Raw genomic sequence first — 14,530 nt, 5'->3', positions numbered from 1 at the left:
TTTACTCAGAAGATGCATTCTCATGCGGGCAAAAATAGGAGTCCTTCTTTTATTAAATAAACCATCTTTTCTTTTTGTAAGTATTCTGTATTAATAATGCATTAGCTAACATGTCAAGTCTTAGTTCACCCGAAACATAATGAGCTTCACATCAATAATTTTTTTAAAAGACAGCAGGCCTATTGATTTGATGTTGTGGACACTGTACTTCTTTTACTACAGTGTTGGGTTTAGACATTATTCTGTAGGACTCAACACTGAAGCAAAACACTGAACTGAAACACTATGGCTGATTACATGCAGATGAAAATGAATTATAATTTTGAATGACTATAAATGACAAATTCAAGAAAAAAGTGAGTCCTTTCGAAACCATAATCCAGTGAGACAGGAGTGGGACCCTCCTGAGACCCTCCAGATGTAGTTGGACTCTAAATCCCATCAACGCCTTTCTGCATGGCCAATAGACTCAAGGATGATGGGAGTTGTAGTCCAGCAACATCTGAAAGACACCTCCTCACCCTGTCCTGTGCTGGGGTGTTGGCCGGTTTCCGTCTCTTCACTATCCCTCAAGCTCCCTGCTTCTAGCACTTCTAGCTTGTTCCCTTCTCTGAGGTGTGGTCCCACCACCACTCCCCAGGCACGGAATCTTCTTCCTTTGTGCCTTCCCGGGGGGGGGGGCGGAGGGCTCTTGGTTGAACAGATTCCACCACTCTTCCTCATCCAGCCAGTCCCTGACACTGTAGGACTTCTGAATAAACATGCTTAGCTCAGCTGGAAATGGGCTAGCTCACCCTAGTGAGTCATGCATATACAGCATGAGCATATGAACTATTACAGTGGTACCTCAGGTTAAGTACATAATTCATTCCAGAGGTCTGTTCTTAACCTGAAACTGTTCTTAATCTGAGGTACCACTTTAGCTAATGGGGCCTCCCGCTGCCACTGCACCATGCGATTTCTGTTCTCATCCTGAAACCCAGTTCTTAACCCAAGGTACCATTTCTGGCTTAGCGGAGTCTGTAACCTGAAGTGTCTGTAACCCGAGGTACCACTGTATTGGATCTTTCTTTGTAAGTTTCTGTATTGTATTATTTTGCTGAAGCTGATGCTGCTCTTTTGGGGTGGTCTTGTTTCACTCTACGTGACTTGGTCTTTGTTATATTTATTAGCATATAATTATGATTCTGCCTTATATCATGTCCAAGTACAATTCCATCACCCAGCATACTGGAATATGAAATAATAATAATACTAATACCAACAACAACAACAACAACAACAACAACAACAACATGCCCATCTGGCTGGGTTGCCCCAGCCACTCTGGGTGGCTTCCAACACACACAATAATAATAATAAAACATCAAACATTAATAGTAATAATCAGTTCCTAAGCAATATTCAATAATCCACAGTAAACAGTAAAATTAAATATCAGCAAATAATAACAGTTTACACTTATCAATTACAATAAAGAATTACTAAGCTATAATCAATAAAATAACAACAAATCACAATGCATAAAATGCCACAAAACATACAAAACCATGTAAAAGGATCAAATTGAGAAACAAGGGCACACAACTTATAAAAACTCCCGAGAAGGGCACCCCTCAAATACCTCAAAGTCTGGGCAGGTGCTTTTCATTTGGCTCTTCAGCCATCTAGTCTTGAAAGGTCAAAACAAGCACTTGTTAATGTATTGATAGACAGTGCAGAGCTTTCAGCACAAGTGCTACATTTTTATGGTGACTTGTCCCCCCAGATTCTTGCTGCAGCATTCTTTAGTAGCTGTAGTTTCCAAAGGCAGTCCCAGATACAGTGAATTGCAATAATCCAGCCTTGAAATTGCCAACACATAAAGTATAGTAGCTGGAGTCGTATGATGGCTGTGTGATCATACAAAGCTATGTGCATAAACAGGGGATAGTTTTGCATTCATCCAGATGTTTCTTTAGCATTGCTAAAGAGCTAAGATGCATCTTAGTTGAAAGTGAGTTCTGCATTTTCCCCCCTCCAGTGGGAGTGCAGTTATGGAAAGCTCAACAAAACCTCCAGCTGTATGCATGGATCAGCCATGTATGCACACCGATAGCTTTGTTGATTCACCCTCTAGAGCTGTTAAATACTCATGAGGTTAAGTGTTTGTTCCATCCTCGTCACTGTTTCAGCAGGGAAGCTGATAAGCTTCCGAGAAGCACCTGTGTTAAAGAGTAGCAAGATGGAAATTCCACTTCAGATCTACCAGCCTGCATCCAAGCCTGAAATATAAGAAAGCCAGAAGCACAGAAGTGCTATTTATAGACAAAGTTCACTCTGGGTGCATTGCATAGAAAGTGCCCTGCTGTTCTTTGGATTTTTCCAGCTGAAGAACAAGAAGTATTGTTATTTATGAACTTGTGAATCTCACTTGGAATGCCTTGCACAAGGTGAATCATCCTCTTATATGAACTTTCTCAGCTCATAGCCTTAGATTCCGATATATATATAAATAAATAATTGTGGCTTTCTTCCAATATGTGATGGCTTTATATTATATTGTATTAGCCATAAGAAATTATATTGTATTAGCCATAAGAAAATAGCCATAAGTCTGTGGGATGGCATTCACCCTTTGATGTGGTTTCTTCTCAAGGAACTTTGTACAATCGTGTATTTTTAAATCTATGATTAACAAGGTGTAAAGAATAAACTATAATATACATTCACCATATTGATTCATTGGGACTGGGAGATGAGGTCATTGTTGGTACATCAACTTGTCTTCCTGTGCCATTATATTTTCTCACATTGTATAACTCTGAAGCAACAGAAGTCAATTTTGAACTTTACAACTACTGCAAAATTGTACAGACCCTGCCTTGCTGTTCCAAGAAGAGAATACCTTTTTTGTCTATGGAAATGAGTCAAATCTAGTAGAGGTTCTCTGTTGGAGACAGGGATGCTGATTTTCAATAATCAGCCTCTTCTCCTGAAGCCTCTAGTACCATTTTCACAGTTATTCCCCTCCGGGGGGGGGGGGGTTCCCCCACAGACTTTTCAGGAGACTGCGAGGAGAATTGTCAAAAAAAGTCTCATGCCCATGGGCACATCTGGTTAGTGAAATTCTATGGCAGACAACTCCGGGGTTTCTATTCAGTTTGCTGTTATTCACCATTTTCTGAAGAAAGATACTTAGGGGCATGGAGAATATACATCTCGCTGATGAGAAACATTTTCATTCACAATTTTAACAGATTTTTAAAACATCAGCCTGGACCGCAGCTGGAAACCTGTCCACCTCCTATAAATAGTCTATTTCAAATTCAGGGCTAACCCAAGACATTTCGCTGCAAGCGACAGCAGCAAATGACACCCCTTCAACAAATTAAGGGGCATGGCGCCCAATGCCACTCAATATAAATCCGACAAGCATTTCTGCCCTTCTGTGCTACTAAAATCATAGAATAGTATTTTGTTAAGACTGCAAGCCTACACACTTACATGGGAGTAAGCACACTGAAAACTATTAAACTTATTTCTGAGTAGACATGCATAGGATTGCACTACAAGTCACTCACAACTGCACTGTAAGTAACTAGCATGACACCTAAAATCAGGTAGGGCTAGCTTTAAAAAAAAAACACTATACAAAAAATATAGTGGTAACTTGGTTTACGAACTTAATCCATTCCAGAAGTCTGTTCTTAAACCACAACGTTCTTAAAACCAAGGCGTGCTTTCCCATAGCAGCGGGGGACTCCGTTTACAAATGGAACACACTCAACATGTTCTGCTTCCAAGACAAAGTTCACAAACTGAAACATCTACTTCCGGATTTGCAGCATTCTTAATCCAAGTTGTTCATAAACTAAGCTGTTCTTAAACCAAGGGACCACTGTAAATTATATTGGTGTCATTTTTAAAAGAATAATAATCTCTAACTCAAGATGTTTGGTTTTCTTTTGTAGAATAATACAATGTGAGCTTGGTAGCAAGCATAATCCATTTTAGTCTATTCATCTCTGTGCAGTTCAATATCCGCTAAACCTTTGTATAACAATAATTTAGACCTTTCTTATACGTAGGTAGCACATAGGTAGTAAATCATACAGCCTACCATCAAGCTGCCTAATGGAGGTTCCGCTAAACCACCTGGCGTATTGCCGCTAAAAGAAATCCTCATATATTTTTTCCACCCTCTCTTTCTTTTCTTTTTTAATAAATGAAAAAGGCTTTCAGAAACTCTATTTGTTATAACAGAGCTTCCTGATTGTTCCGTGAGTGCCCAGAGATGGATAATATCCTGCATCCACTTGTTTTCAAATGGTCTCACAAATGTCTCTTAGGGTTACAAATAAGTATATTCAGGATTGCAGCTGCCATCACTCTTTTAACAAGCTTCACATTTATTGTCCAGCACAAGTCAAATAACTGGCTGTTTCTTTATTCCATGCACTTGCTTTTCCCTAATAGAAATCCTTGAGCAAAGGAAGACAAAGTGGGAAGTGCAAACAAATTGCTTGCTTATTGGTTTTTGTTTTTTAACTCCTTTAAATACTTTCCATCATCATCACACACAGACATTGTTTTGTGCTTGACAGAACTGTGATTCTAAACTATTAAACTTATACAGGCATGCATTATAAACCTAATATCAGGGAGGCACTCTTTATAGCCATTGACACAAACTTGGCTCCCTCAGGCTCACCATGAGCAGAAAGCTGCTCCTTCACAAATTCTGCAGTAAAGGTGACTTGGGTCATTTGTCTTGGGCAGGGGAAAAGGACAAAAATTCAAGCCCAGATTCGCTAACGTATCTCCATTACCATGCTGACTGCCTGAAATTCAGTGTGCTGAAACTGCAGCAGAAATCAAGGAGGAACAGCAATTTGGTTAGGCATGTCATGTCAGAGAATTCCAGTGAAAACGGAAGCAAGAACGGAAATGGTTGATGCTTGCCTATTTGCCCCATATCCAGAATAGTAATCCATCCAGCCAATATGATCAGTATTCTCTGTTGTTGCTGTTTTCAATCCACAAATGGTAACATAACTGACAATGCCTTCCTCACATACTTTGAATTGTGTTTCCTTTGCATTGAAATCAGTGTTGTGGAATAACATAATGATGACATTATTAACTACATCATTACTGTAATTACAAAAGAATTCAGCAGAGCAAAAACATTTTTGTCAGAACCTGAACTGCAGTGGAATGAAAACAGTGCTGCCTGCAATTAAAATGTGGCAGAACAAAATGGATCTTATTAAGGTTTACCTTAAACCAGGCACCCCCAAATTCAGCCCTCCAGATGTTTTGGGACTACAACTCCCATCATCCCTAGCTAACAGCACCAGTGGTCAGGGATGATGGGAATTGTAGTCCCAAAACATCTGGAGGGCTGAGTTTGGGGGTGCCTGCCTTAAACCTTATTATGTGATAGAGAGACGTGATGGAGAGAGATCCCAACCTCCCTTCCCACAACCAGCCCTGGCCAAGCAACTTTGAAAAGTTTCAAACAGGCAGCAATTGGGTGGAGCAGCACAGTAGGGTGACTAGGTGGTATTCCTTTTTTATGATTTCAAGTCTTATAGAGGAAGTCCCAGTATCTCATCAAGAGATATCATTGAGCTGCACAGTCTCAGCAGTGGGGTGCCTTTGCAACCTGTAGAGCCATCAGGGAGTCAGTCATTGCTTCCTGGTGACACCTTGTGTCACCATAGTACCCCCTGTACATTACATGGGGTGGTGCCAGCTCCCTATTTAAGGACAGGAAGGCCACCTTCACTCCCTCTTCCTCTCTCTGCAGCACTTGCTCTCCCTCCTGGATTCATAGTATGACCTTGGTGGGACCCAGGAGCCAGATAAGAACCGCCTCTGAGGCCAACTTGCTTCACTTGCCTCGAGCTTTGGAGCACTGCAGTGTAGCTTGACCTATTAGCTAAGGCTTAGCCTGAGGTTCAGTTACTCCTGCACTGGCAGGGACTGGCAGGATTCCAAAGAGTGTGTGGTACAGGCAGGGGACCAAGGGAATCCAGGAGAGAGGGAATCCTGGAATCCAGGAGAGAGGACCAGTGATTTATTGGGAGACATGGCTACAATGGGACATTCCTTCTCCGAAGGAGCAGAAGATGGCAAGTCTGTCCTCAAGTCAGAAGGGTTGTGAAGCCAGCCCTGGCAGTTCCTCTTCCCATGGCAGAGATAAAATCAGCCCTAAATATTAAATAACAAATAAGCTTGTTATACAGGTACATAGAGTCAGATTAGCTAAGGATTATATAAGGGCAAAGGCAAGGGCTTGATTCTACTGCTTTGGTTACAGGCACAGGATGTTGGGGATGTGACAGATGGAAGGGAGGTGAAGATGACAATAGAAGTCTACATAGGGGTACAAAATTCAAAGCTACAAACTAACAATGTAGTAATATCAAGGTCTGGAATGCTTTACAACATCAAGGTGGCTGCTGTCCCAAACTTGGGGTAGATGTTTCAATATAAGCATTTCTATCTTTCACATTGCAGTTATAGTTTTTCTTAAATGTAAAAGCTTTATTTAGCATAGATGCAGAAAACAATTATTTCTTCTACCTATCCTTTCTTCCAATAAATTGCTATATTTCTGTTGGGAAAGATTGAGGGCACAAGGAGAAGGGGACGACAGAGGACGAGATGGCTGGATAGTGTTCGCGAAGCTACCAGCATGAGTTTGACCAAACTGCGGGAGGCAGTGGAAGACAGAAGTGCCTGGTGTGCTCTGGTCCATGGGGTCACGAAGAGTCGGACACGACTAAATGACTAAACAACAACAACCTATCCTTTCTTCCAATAAATTGCTATATTTCTACTTGTGGACCAATTTTTATTTTGCTAGTAGAGATAATATATTGATCATCCTTTTCCTTAACTTTCAGAGCATACAATTTGTAGAATATCCAGAAAGCACCCATTTCCATATTGACTTTTTATGTAGCACAGGCATTTCTCCTCTCTTGTGGCTTTGTTTAAAGGATGAGAAAACCACTTATATTTCCCTGCTACATGCTCCTTATATTAAATCAGACGCAAAATGCACATGTTATGTTTCCATTATCAGCTACTCATTCACAACTATTAAACTTAAACTAGGATGATGGGAGAAACATGACATGCTAGGCACAGACATCATGGATATTCACTGACCACTGCCTTCACATGCCTGCATAACAGGAAAACACACACACTCACTATCAGCCTCATATCCTGAATTTCTATTTTTAAATAATATTTATTACTTTTAAAACTTACAAAAAAGAAAAAGAAGAAAGAAGACAAAAGAGAAAAAAGAACAAAAAAGGGAAAAAACAATACAATACAATATATAAACTATACAAAACACAACCTTAACACATTAAACTAAACATAATAAACAAAACAAAACAATACAAAAACAATTTAAAAGCATACATCATACCTTTTCCATATTCTATCTTTCATTCCCTTGTTTTATCGACCTCCTCTCACCTCCCTTTTTGTCAAAACAAAATAAAAAAATTCCTTCCAGTAGCACCTTAAAGACCAACTAAGTTAGTTCTTGGTATGAGCTTTCGTGTGCATGCACACTTCTTCAGATACACAGATAGGTAGCCGTGTTGGTCTGCCATAGTCAAAACAAAATAAAAAAATTCCTTCCAGTAGCATCTTAAAGACCAACTAAGTTAGTTCTTGGTATGAGCTTTCGTGTGCATGCATTCTACTTCTATTAGTTGTCTCAGCAATTCCTTTCCCTCTTTCTCTATTTTCTGTCATATAAATGTCTTAACATATTTTTAATCTTATTTTCCATTAAAACTAGTATACTTATTTAAGCTTAACTCCTTAAAACATTTCCACTAAGGCCATAAAATTTCATTCCAACATTTTTCTATCACTCATTAATTTTACAATATTTCTATATATAAACTTTAAATTTTCCAATCTTCTTCCACCATCTCCTCTCCCCGGTCTCGGACTCTGCCAGTCACTTCCGTCAACTCCATACAGTCCATCAACCTGGAGATCTTATGTCCGAGGCTCTTAACTCTTTTCCATGTCCCTTCTGCAGGTCTTCTTCATATTCTTTGATGCTAAAGAGCAGATCTCGGGGAAACTCCTTCCTAATGATACTTTTATTCCTTCTCGACAGGTCAGCCAAATTTCTGTAGTTAAAGCTAAGATCCATAAAGTATTTCAGGGCATGTTTCAAGATTCCTCCAAATCCAAAGGCCCCCAGAACTCCAATCTCCTCCTGACCCAAGTCCATGTCCCAAAAGTCAGTTAATCCCTGCATGGAGGGATCTTTCCAACTTTCCTTTTCCAGTCCAGGCCAGGCTCCGATCCTCAAAATCTGACTTTTTCTAGTTTCAATCATAAAAGGCCTCAACTTATAGTCCTCAAGTTGCCTCTGTAAGGCTGAGGCTCCCACTTGTATTACTTTAGGTTTGACAACAACAACAACTTTCTCCTTCTCCTTTTCCACAATTTGTCCTGCTAAAGTAAATTCCTGTACCAAATCCTGAATAATTTCTGTATTGGTGCTCACTTTTTGTCCCAAATTAATCACGTTTTGTCCCAAGTTATCAATTTTAGTAGTCAAAACATCCGTCTTCTTGTGAAGTTGTTCCAACGAGTAGCTTATCTTACATAATGCAGTCACTAAGGCTTCTCCTGTCGACATTCTTAAATGGTCCAGGGTCAATCCCTGATTCTCACAGTTCTTATCATGCAGCTGGAGATTCCCCAGCTCCACTCTTGTAACAGTTTCAAAAGCTCCCTCTAGAGGGAAACAGTCTCTACTTGTATCAATCCTTTCAAGCACAGTTCAAAAAGTAAAGTTAGTTTCAATTTTCAGTTACTTTTCCTCCTTTTTAAATGCAGAAGAGGACAATGGAAACAATATATTTCTCTTATTTAACTAACTGTCAACATACGTTCTCTTCACTGTCAGTGAACTCTCCGAAAATGTCAATCTACTGGCAGCCCATTTCCAGGTTCAGAGCAGTGGTAATTTAATTTTTATCACTCTCTCCTGCAGGCTACACAATCCAAAATTTTCCCCCTCTTCTCCTGCTTCCAAGGGGGGTTTAATGACTTCAATCGATGGAAGTTTAATCCTTTACATAAGGCTTTCCAAGACCTTAGCTTGCAGCTTCTTTGCTTCAATCTATTTACAAAAGGGGAAGGCGGACTTCCTATTTGAGACCTTCCCGTTTCGGTACCAAATTAAGACGTTTGTAAATCCAATTTTCCGTTCTACTCACGGGTAGTTGTTTGAAATCAAATTGTCCACAGGAAAAAGTCAGCGCTCTCCGGCAACAGCAATGCGGCTTCACTCCGTGAAAAAAGCAATCAATTCGAAGCACCGCGCCACTCACCCCACGTCGCTCCGGATCCCCAAAACTGGGTTTCCCCATGAGCAGGGGAGGCACAAAGGGTGCCAGCCAAATCCCACGTTCACAAGCTTCTCCCGCCTGTGATTTTAGTGGGTCTCCGCCTTCGTCGTGGCGGTCAGACCCTGATTTCCACGGAGCAAATTCCTCCCGATCGGAGGAATTCCGCCATTGCTGGAGGCGCCAACCCGGAAGTCTCCTGAATTTCTAAGATAGTCTAAGAAACTAAAACATCAGTGTAGTTTTGAAATCAGTGGCTAAAATTGGTGTTGTATGAAAGGTTCAGTCTGCCATCTTGATTCAAAATGACATCCAATTGTATCCAAATATAGCCAAAACCAAACCAAAAAAGCAGCTCCTTTTATCTGGAACTATCACACAAAAATTATTTATGATATCTTAAGAGTTTAGAATGATTCAACCCACCATATTGATTCAAAATGGCATCCAATGGTAGCTAAAAATAGACAGAATTCTCCTCCTCTGTCTTAGAACCATATTGCTCGACTTGGTTACAACATTTTAAGAGATGTCCAAATGTACAGAGAACAGAGAAACAACTTTCCAAAATAAGGATAAAGGTAGACAGAAGACAGAGAATAGATAGATGTAAAAAAGAAAAAAGAAAAATGGTAAAGGACCCGTGGATGGTTAAGTTAGTCAAAGGCGACTCTGCGGTTGTGGCACTCATCTTGCTTTCAGGCTGAGGGAGCCGGCGTTTGTCCACAGACAGTTTTCTGGGTCATGTGGCCAGCATAACTAAACCGCTTCTGGCACAACGGAACACCATGACGGAAACCAGAGTGCACGGAAACGCCGTTTACCTTCCCGCTGCAGCAGTACCTATTTATCTACTTGCACTTGCGTGCTTTCGAACTGATAGGTTGGCAGGATCTGGGACAGAGCAACGGGAGCTCACCCCATTATGGGGTTTCGAACCACTGACCTTCTGATCGGCAAGCCCAAGAGGCTCAGTGGTTTAGACCACAGCGCCACCCGCACTAGTAAAACCACCAGATCAAAACACTAGTTACAAAAAAAGCCATGTAAAAAGAAAGGTCTTAACAACCTATTTAAAAGGGAAGTCTCCTGAATCTGTCACACAGTGATGGGACAGAACATCACTTCATGAATTTGCCCATCCTATTCCAAATGAGTATTGATGGTGGTGGTGGGATGTCATTTCAGCAATGTAATGATGCCTGTACGTAGCATATATTTCCATGACTTTTCTTTGGATCAAGCTTTCATTTTTTTCTCAGAGTGGACACCAGAAGCACCATTTTCTATTGTGACAGACACGCTTTGTGGAACAGCCTTCAGAAAAAAGATGTGTTGATGTGAATCTCATGGAGCACTGTGGTGGCAATAGAAGTGTACAATAAAGTCAGATCTGCATTGGCTGCTGAGTCTCAGAAACCTTGACAAATTCTCAAGTGTCATTTAAATGTGCCCTCTGTGCCAGATTCATACCAAAATGGCTGTAAATAGGATTGCAGATGCTTAGAAAAATATGAGGACTATTTTTTTTCTGAAGCATTTTCAATGAAACTGGATTGCTGGGCCCTCAGTTGAACTTTCTGGATTAGGCTTTGATGTTTTATGTTTAATATATTTTGCAGGTTATAAAACTGTGTATTGTTAACGACCCTACATTTTTATAAATAATAATGCATGAAATTGTAGGTCATAGTCTGCAGACGGTGCTATTAAAAGTTGGCTATTTACTACTGACAGCGGTTCAGTTTATAGCGATGGTTTAAGTTATTTTCCATTTCCAGTATATGGAAGATCACAAATATTGTTGTTAAAGGAAATACAGCAGCTTGGTAAACATCCATTTCTTTTAAAATGTCCACTGAATGTGTTAAAAGGACATGTGTTATAATATCAAATAACTACAACAGCTTTTCAGTGGACTATATTTCCCCCAAAAGGATTACTATACTGCCCACAACTAAAAATCCATTATTTTATTTTACTTGTGCCCAAAAAGCTTGGGCACAAATCCATGTCTAATGTTTTCTGAACAGACATTTGGTACATAAGTATGTGTGTATTTGTGGCAGATGCTTAAAATGCATCATCCAAAAAGTGCTGGCTTCAGATCCTGCTGAAACATGGTTGAATCACTTCCCTGCCTAGGCCACATTCATATCCACAGCTATACTAGCTGAACAGCAACATAGCTGCCAGACATGTCTACCTCTCCTCTCTCATGCTCTTTTCTCTATGCATGATTTCCCTTCATGAATCCAATGGGTTCAGTGAACTCTTTCAAGTTGATAGCCCCTTTGGATTTGGCAGAATGATCATGGATAGAAGAAATGTATTAATGCTGTGTCCAAAAGTGGTTGTACATTTATATACCCTGCAACACATTTGCCATGATCAAAAGCAGTTCTAGGCTTCAGCAGTTCTCTGTGTATGTGGAGGCTGTCCAAGTATTTTAAATGCCAGGAAAAGCTCTGTATCCATATTCGTAACCATACATGGAGCTGTCTACAATAGTGAAGAGAAGGGGTAGAGTTTCCTAGATTACAGTGTAATGAGGACCAGGGTCCCAACCCTAGCATATAACCAAAGCTACTAGTTTGGAGCAATTATGCAGAAGCCACCCAAAAAAGAGATGCTTTGAAGACGACCCCCATCAAGAAATTTCACTAACTTTATAAGAGACACTCAGCTATATGGAAGTGCTGGACCAGTGTCTTGCCTCGGTAATGGACCGGATGAGAGCCAACAAACTGAAACTCAGTCTAGATAAGGCTTGGCACTGTTAGTGGGTGGCTCCCTAGACTAGATGGGTGGGAGATAGCCTGATCTTGATGGGGTTACACTTCCTCTGAAGAAGCAGGTTTGTAGCTTGGGGGTACTCCTCAATCCTTTGTCATGCCCCTATCTGGACAGGGATAGCCTAACTACGGTTGTCTTACTACAATGCATTATCTATAGGGCTGCATCTGAAGATGGTTCGGAAACTTCAGCTAGTGTAGAATTCAGCGGCCAGATTGCTCACCAGAGCAAGACAGTTTGAGCATATTACACAGATCCTGGTCTGACTGCACTGGCTACCAATTAGTTTCTGGGCCCAATTAAGGCCTTAAACGGCTCAGGACCACAAAACCAAAAGGACCACCTCTTTCCAGGCAACCTTCCCTGGGGAGAGCATTCCACAAATGTGGAGCCATTGCAGAGAAGGCCCATTCTTGTGTTGCAACCCTCCAGACCTCTCGAGGAGGAGGCACATGAAGAAGGGCCTTCTCTGCAATGGCTCCACATTTGTGGAATGCTCTCCCCAGGGAAGGTTGCCTGGCACCTTCATTATACACCTTTAGGTGCCAGACAAAAACTTGCCTTTTTAACCAGGCCTCTGATTGATTTGATTGACATCCTATTCCTTTTTAAAATGCGGTGGGGTTTTTTGTGGGGAGGGGGTTACTGGGTTGTTGTTTTTATTTTGATTATGTATTTTGTGGTTTTATATTTTGATTTTATTCTGTGAACCGCCCTGAGACCTCCGGGTATGGGGTGGTAAATAGATTTTATAATAATAATAATAATAATAATAATAATAATAATAATAATAATAATGAGTTATTTTACTTCTGTTCAAAATTCTTGCAGATTATTTGCTCAAATAATATTTGCTATGCCCGAGCAACCCTTACCTTGTTGCTATCTCACCTCATCCCTGCCCCATTGCTGTTCTGCTAGCCCCTTGTGCAGAGCTACTGTTCTTATTGAATGACTTCTGCCAGAATGTTTCTCATTCCCTGCAGTTATTGCTTCACTAAATTGGCTAATTTGAGTTTCCATGACGGTTGCACAAATGAAGCCCTTGTGTTTCTTGGGAAAACCATAAGCCAAAGACCGAACCATGAATACAGAACCTTAGGTTAACATTGAGAAGCTGTCATAATGAGGAATTCAGTCCCTGGGAAGTGTGATCCTACCCTACTCCCAAAGCATGAATGTGTATTAAAGGTACAATAAATCTCTCCATTCACCATTTAATGCCTATTGAAAAGTTCCCAGCTGATACCTATCAAAATATAAGAGCGTGAAAGTCTGAAGATGACATTCTTACTATCTAAGTATCTCATTCTTCTGATTTACTATAGTGGATGTATTCATTTTGCCCAATTAGTACTCCAGGGATAAGAATTTCAGGACATAACTACTGAGTAATTATCATGGAAGCAGTAACTGATTTGTGTTAATTATGATGGCTGGAGAATTAATGCATTTGAAGAGGACATTTCACTTATAGGGTGTGATTATATTATATCGTACTAATGTATGAGCTATAGAACGACTTAACTCTGAAAACTGCTGCAGTCATTTAATGTTATTGATGTAGATTCCTTGTGTGCAACATCATAGTATTAAGTAATGAGTTGTGTTTCTTTTTTAAAGTGATACAAAGACTTGGAGACCAAACTCTCAAGACTCTACCCAGGTCACATTCCCTTTCCCCAGACCACAACCCTCACAAGCTTCCCATTGTACCCTCCTTAAGTGTTTGCCTGGCTAATATGTGTCCCTAAACCCTGCTTACCATTTTGGCCGCTGCAGCAGTGGTGGCCCACCGCAACTGCAGGTAAATTGGGGTGGCAAATCTCTTCCTATGTGGTCAGTGAACAGTGTCAGCACCTCTGTCGGCCGCAGGGGTTGATGGGCCTCACCTGTGATTCAAATCAACCGATCACAGGCAAGATAATGGGTGAGATGTCTGGGGTGAACCTGATTGAAGCTGACCCTTGCCTAGCTTCTCTGGTAGCTCAGTCAGCAATGGATGTCTCACCCATCCCCACCCCAAAGTTTGGCACTGCCTGAAGGTAGGTAGACACTGTGTGCTCCAAAACATTGCTATGGATTTATTCAGCTGCCATATTTGGGGCCAGGAAGGAATTTGCCTCCAAACAAATTGAGCCTCTCTGGAGGTTTTGCATACTTCACAGCAACTGTCACAATGCTGGTGAAAAAGGCACAGGAGGTGGCCTGGAGCCCCAAAGCCCTTCATCAATCAAAGAATCAGGGTACCCTGGAGTCCAGGGGCAAAGGATTCTGTTCAAATGCCCAGATGTGGGTTAACAGACCATATAACTCTTCCAAATGGCATCACTCTGATTTGATGT

Source organism: Podarcis cretensis, assembly GCF_951804945.1.
Source record: "Podarcis cretensis genome assembly, chromosome: 9".
NCBI lineage: Eukaryota > Metazoa > Chordata > Lepidosauria > Squamata > Lacertidae > Podarcis > Podarcis cretensis.
Note: the sequence above shows the minus strand (reverse complement) of the source record.